General features: G+C 42.2%; 1 long non-coding RNA gene across 1 annotated transcript; it reads right to left on the bottom strand.

Annotated features, from left to right (window-relative positions):
* Nucleotides 1–762: 762 nt before the first annotated feature.
* LOC125613154 lies at nucleotides 763–6,118 on the bottom strand. The gene is made up of 3 exons (XR_007343647.1): nucleotides 4,006–6,118; nucleotides 3,396–3,529; nucleotides 763–2,780 (listed from the first exon to the last, which is right to left on the bottom strand). It is a non-coding gene; the product is annotated as an uncharacterized LOC125613154 (long non-coding RNA).
* Nucleotides 6,119–6,761: the final 643 nt, after the last annotated feature.

The raw sequence follows: 6,761 nt of genomic DNA, 5'->3' as shown, positions 1-6,761 counted from the left end.
TCTCCTGTGTGCCCCTGCAAGCCTGGATGTGTCAGGACTTTACTATCCCTAGCTTGGTTCCTTGAACTGTCCATGCCTTTGAAAGTGGCCATTTTGTTGATCTCTTATCTCTCTTCAAATTACCCAGATTGCATGCAATGTCTCTTTTCTGCTGGGACCTTGGCCACGTGCCTCTCTGTCTGAATGCCCCTATCTGGTCATCCCAGCCTCATGAGCTCCTGTAGATACTTTAAAGAGAAGTAAAAACATCACCTCCTCTGAGAGGAAGTGTGGTAAACACTGCTGACAGGAGTCCCACAGGCTGGAGACCACCTCCTGACTCTGCTCTGGGGCCAGGGACAGATTCAGTTCTCGGTATATGGGGGTGATGGCACCCAGCTGAAGGCTGTGCTGAGGATCAGATGTTCTGTAAGTGCTAGTTACCGTCCCCATGACAATGTCAGTGATTCATACATTTTTCTCTGCTCCCATAGCATTTTTTAACAGCTTGATTAAAATGTCATTCATATAGAACAATTCGCCCATTTGAAGCATGTAACTCCATGGCTTTTCATATATTCACAGAGTTGTGCAAGCATCACTGCTATCAATTTAAGAACATTTTCATCACGCCAAAAAGAAATCCTGCCTCCTCCAACCACCATCCTCTCTCCCATCCCTCCCCTCACCATCCCTGGGCAACTGCCAATCTACTTTCTGTTGCTATGGCTCTGCTCATTCTGGACATTTCACATACATGGAACCATACAGTAGAGGGTCCTTTTTGACTGCTTTCTATCACCCCACATAATGTTTTCAGGCTCATTCCTTGTACCGTGTGCTGCTCTTCATTCCTCTTTATTGCCAAGTAATTTCCAGTGTGTGACTATTCTGTGTTTTGTCCCGTTCACCGGTTGGACGTTGGGTTTTTCTACTTTTTGGCTATCATGAATAACGATTCTCTGGGCATGCATGGATTCCACAGCACTTGGTGCAGACCTGGACAGAGCTCTTGCCACACTGCAGCAGCAGCAGCATTTCTTGACACATCTGCTCTTTGCCCCATTTCCCAATCGCTCACTTTGTAAATAGAGTTATACTTTAGGAAATGAGGTACCATAAAGCCAGGGGACTTTAAAGATGATTGTGAAAATCCCGAGGTCCTGACTCACAGAGGGCTAAAGAAAGAATTCTATTGCCCAACACTGGGTCTTGATATATTGCTACACTGTGTGTCCAAGAAGGAACATAAAAACCAATGTCAAATCTGATGGGTCACACGGATCATGACTGAAGAATGGCACAATAAAATGAGAGAGTGTTTTTCGGCTTAAATATCACGCACAGAAACTGAACATTGCAGGAGGTTCTGTGGCTGGCAATGCATGTGTGGGATTTGGGGCAGGTAATGTTGCAACGATTGAAAGGGAATTTCTGAATCAGAATTAGACAAACATCACAGTTGTTTTTTTTTTTTTTAAAAAACTAAGTCTCAGAAAAAACACTTGAGCTTGTGAAATACAAATGTAAATGAAAAAGAGAGGTGGGGGAGAAAGTGTGCTGGAGTTTAGGAAGAGTCTCTGAGGCTGACAGATGGTAAATTGGATGGTTAAAGAGGAATGTGAACTTGTGTGCTTGAGAGGGCCTCAGTATGGTCTCACTCCACCAACTCTCTGCTTATGATCCTGCAAGGATGAAAACGTCCTGTCAATTCACCCCTCTTGCTAAGAGCCGTGCAGCGTGAAGAAGACAGTGGACCATAAGTTGAAGAAGTTACTTGTCTGTCAACTTCTGAATGTTGACCGTAATGTCAGCCACTGTCTCAGTAGCCAGTGGCTTTTCCTGTTCCCAGCGGCAGCTGAAAACAGCGGAGTCCACCTGGAGATGCTGTGATAAGACATCAAAAGAAACCATGAAACTTTCTGAAGTTCAAGAGAAAGGAGTAGAGTGCTAAGTAGGGTTCAAAGGAGGTCTTCCCGTGAAACAGCTTTACAGTGAAAGGTCATCTAACCAGAATGTCCACGATCTGACCTCTTACAGTGTGGTTCCAGATTTGCATATTTTAACCTCAAAGGAGAAAAATGATAAAAAGAAAAAGAAAAAAAAAAGGAATCTTAGAACATTAGTGAGACCTATGGTGTAGTAAAAAGTAAATTAGTTTTAAAAGCAGGTAGATCCTAGAAGAATTTTATCTGACATAAATGTTGTCATGAAAACTAACTGCAGAATATGTTAAGCATCCATCATCCTTCTGCACCCATTAGAAAGATCTGGGTTAACTTGAAAATTGGGGGAGGGGATGGGGGGCGGTATTGACCTATATCTAAATATTAAATAATGGAAACAGCAAATATATTTTACTCACCAATTCTCATCCACAGAATCTGCTTTGTACACACAGTCGTTAAAAATAACACACATGTAAAAATTATCAATTAGTTTTTAAATGAAATTTTCTCCAGGAAATCTTTGTTGAGGTGAGAGAGGGCAGTGGCAGAGGTCCCTAGGGGCATTATTTGATGTAATAGCAGTTCAGAAACTAGAGGTTGGAGCAGCGCAGCCGCGTTCATGAACAGACCCCTCGTCTGCTCTTCCCAGTTCCACTTTGGTTGTTCAGGTGTCTCTTGGCCTCTGCATCTGAGCCATCTCAGTAATAAATGGCATTTGTGTCCCATGAAATTTATGAGATTTCACAAAATCAAGTAGCATTGAAGAAAGGCATTTTTCCCCCATCTTTATGATACTCACCATCTTGGACACAGCTCAGGGAGCCACCTCACCTTCCACTTCAGGAAATCATTCTGAAATTATTACAATAAATAATCTTTTAAAGTAGACAGTGGTTTTTTAAAACTAAGAATATAACAAGTATATAACAGTTAGACTTTTTTTTTGTTTAGATTCCTAAATAAATTTTTCTTCTACTAAACTTCATGAAATTAAATAGTTAGGAAAGATCACCTCTAATGGTCATTTAGATACAAGCAATATATTTTCTATGAAATAAGAACAGTCAGATATAAGCCATAAATCCATATAAAAATTATAATTCAAAAAACAGTTGAATAGGAAGGACATGATGCTACCCAAACCTGATTTAAAAGTGCAGAATTAATTTTAGGCACACTAACAGAATTATTAAAAATCGATTATTAAATCAATATGGAATGAAAATTAACAGGAGCATACTGGGGATGTTGACAGATAAATCTGATAGATTACAAGCATTCAACTAATGAATGGATGTTTCTGCAGAGAAAGACGGCAAAAAAATTGACGCAATAATCAAAAGTGTAGTAGGAGAAAATGTACATAGACGAAGCACTTTTAATTTCTGAGAATGAGAGAACCAACCATACCTTATCAAGACGTACACTGGTCAAATTTTGAAAGAAAACTCAAGACATAAAACACACCTGTTGGAGGGGGCAACCCAGCAGGGGGTGAGAGGCGTTTCTTCAGAGAGCTGTCTTCTCTCCTGAGCTTTGTTCTTCACCTCCCAGGTGATCCTCAACCAACTGTTGTGACTTCCACTCTCCCACTGAGATTCCTCTCACAAGAGAAACAAGAGCCTTATTGTGACACGCTCTAAAGGACACTGCTCAACCCTTGTCCTGAGACAGTTGAGGCCACTGACAGGCTCCTGCTAGAAACCTGCTCTTGGCTGGTCTCAGGGACACCTTACTCCACCTGCTCTAAGTGCCTCTGCTCCCTCTCCTCTCCCAGACGCTCCTTCTCTCCAGTGTTCCCTTGCACAACCCTCTGAGCCCCCTCTCTCTTCTGGCCTTGGTCTACACAGCGAGTGTGCAACTGCATCTTCTCCATAAGCTTTCCATATCTCCGGCCCAGTGCTGTCCCATGAGCACCAACTCCTTCCGTTGCTTTCTGGAATATGACCAGAGCTGACCTAATATTTTCTATTTCCTCCTAAATGTGCCCTGTGCCATCGTCCCTGACTTCTTAAATGACACCATTATCCATTCAGGTGCTCAAACAAGAAAGCTCAGTTGTTTTGACTCTTCTCACCCTTGAACAAACTGAAAAGCCTTGTCCTGCTGGGCTGAATGTTAAATGTTCTCCACTCTCACAACCGTCAACCTGTCCTTCAGCTCAGCTCTTCAATTTGGCCTTCGGTTTGGCCTTCTAGCAGTGAATCTTGAGTCTCATCCTCAAATCAATCCTGCAGCTCTGCAACTGGAGAGATTTTCAAAATAAAAATCCAGTCATGCTACTTACCAATCCATAGCTATTTAGAACTTTTTATTTTGGCTCTTAATTTTAGAAAAACATCTTAAAACTAAAACCATCTCAAACCCACCTTTCTGCATATCTCTTTTGGATGAAGTCCTCCAGCACTCCTCCATGAGGTACCTCTTCCCCACTCCTTGCCTGGGTGTATAATTCTCCCTCTGACTGTACATTCTTCTTTGCCTCCCACGTTCTAACTCTACCCAACCTTCCAGAGTAGCCATCAAAGTGTAGGCAATGGTATCAAAGGCTTCCTCTTTGGAGTTATCTCTTTCTCAAGAAAGCTGCTCTTTCATCCTTAGATGCATTAAATTATTCCAGCTATATGCCCACCTTTGCCCTGTGAACTTCAATAATGCTCATCATACTCATAATTAAGTATTCGATGTCAGTCACCCGTAACTGATGTGAAGCAGTAGGAAGGCTTCAGCTATCACTTGTGTTGTTGTAGACTCAGGTCTTAGAAAACTACACGACAAGAGTCCATGCTTAGTATGTGTTTGTTGAGTTGAATGTAAAGGGAAAATCCTCTAAGGATCTGATCTCAAAAAGGAGAGTAAAATAAATAATAGACAAGGAATTAAAAAAAAAAGAAGAAGAAGAAGCGGGTGTAGCACACACTTCCCCTCCAAGACAAAATCATGCCATAAGATAGTGAAACAGGCTATAAAGCTTCAAGGGAAAAAAAATTCATGGCTCCAACATTTTGATTGACACTTACCTGCATATGTTAAAGACAATAGAAAGAGACAATTGGTCAAGAACCAAGAAACAGTCCATTCAAATATCTTTCCTCAAATGTCGTTTAAATATGTAGTTGATGCTGTTAACAGTCTCAAATGCATGCAAATAAACATTATGTTCTGCATACTGCCATGCCTCACTTAACAATGGGGACACATTCAGAGAAGTACACCCTTAGGCCACTTTGTCACTGTGTGAACATCACATCATGTACACACATAAACCTGGATGGCACAGAGCAATCACCAGAAGCAGCCTCTTGTTGCAGTCAAGAGATAGGGAGCCCAAGATGTACCAGGCTGCTGTTTGGGTCACAGGGCATGCAGTAAACTTTTCTATGTAGGTAGATGTTCATTCTAAAACAATAAAGTATAGAATAGCAAATATACAAACCAGTAACAAAGTCACTTATTATCTTCATACTGGATTTCTGTTGTACACAATTCAACGTGCTGTATTTTTATACGAGTGGCAGTGGAGTAAGTTTGTTCACACCGTGTCACTGCGAATGTGAGTAACGCACAGTGCGACAACATTCCTCTGGCTGCACCATCACTGGTAGTCGGGATTTTCCAGTTCCTTTATAGTCTCCTGGGACCGCCCTCATGCATGCAGTCCATTGTTGGTTGAAAAGTCAGTACACAGCACATGACTGTGTGTAAGATGTTTGAAAGTAAGCAATTACACATTAGGAAAATACAGAGGAAAATAAACCAGGTAAAAGTCTAGGGATCAGTGAATAAAAGCACAGATCAGTGATGAGAGGAAGCTAAGAGCCGACCTTGCCGAGCTGCGGGCAGGTGGGATGCAGGTAGGGGGACAGGCAGGTGCAGTGTGACCCACCCATCAGCTGCACTCTGTCTAGACTGGGGAAAGGATTTGGTTCGGAGGAGTCCAGCAGGCTGGTCTGGAAACGGCCTGGATGGCTAACAGGATCTGGGGACAGAGCCCTTCCCACAGTTCCGTTTTCCTCTCAGTCTGCAGTTAAACCTGTAATCCTGTAGATAACCCTGTATCGTCACCTTTTTATTTTTGTCTATAATGGAACTTTTCTGAAAGGATAATGTAAGGGTAAAAGAAATTGAAGTTAAAGTGTAAAAGTTAAAGTATAAAAGACCGAGCATTGTAAAGTTTCTAAGCTGCAAGGCCTGAGTTAAAATGTAAAGGACCAGGTATTGTTAAGTTCCTATGCTACATGTAAAACCTGAAATTCCTGTAGTTGTTAAGACAATACTTGGAACCGCCCAGTAAATATTTCCCCTGACCGCCTGGTTGTTTAATAACCTAGGACTCTGTGTGACCTTGCACGTAGACATCGCAGGGCCTGAACCAATCAGTTTGAATGTGTACCCTGCTTTAGAACTGACCTATCACCCCCGCCCAACCTGTTCCTGCCAATGAATGTACTAATCATGTCTCAGAATTGTTGTTTGATTTTCCCGCGGTGTATAATGATTTGTTAAAGGAGACTGTGATGTATGTAAAGTCCCGCCCTCCCAAAAAAGTGTACTTAAGCATTGCTCAACCCCTGCTCTGGGCTCTGGGCTGCTCTCCCTTCTTGAGTGAACACAGAGCCCCAGCGTGCTGGATTGGATCCTCAATAAACCCCTTTTGCTGTTGCATGAGCCGCGGTCTCTTGGTGGTCTCTTCCTCCAACATTGGCTGGACCCTTACAATCCTTTCCCTCTAATCTAAAATTCAAAGGCTTAATTTTACTGCCATGATACGAATGAATGGGAATCTACAGTTAGGGAAAAAAAAAAAAGCCCAAGTGGTCCAGGAACTGGTGG

The sequence above is a fragment of the Marmota marmota genome, unplaced genomic scaffold (genome assembly GCF_001458135.2).
Source record: "Marmota marmota marmota unplaced genomic scaffold, marMar, whole genome shotgun sequence".
Taxonomy (NCBI): Eukaryota; Metazoa; Chordata; class Mammalia; order Rodentia; family Sciuridae; genus Marmota; species Marmota marmota.
The sequence above is the reverse complement of the archived record's forward strand: the minus strand, read 5'-3'. Positions and strand labels throughout refer to the sequence as shown.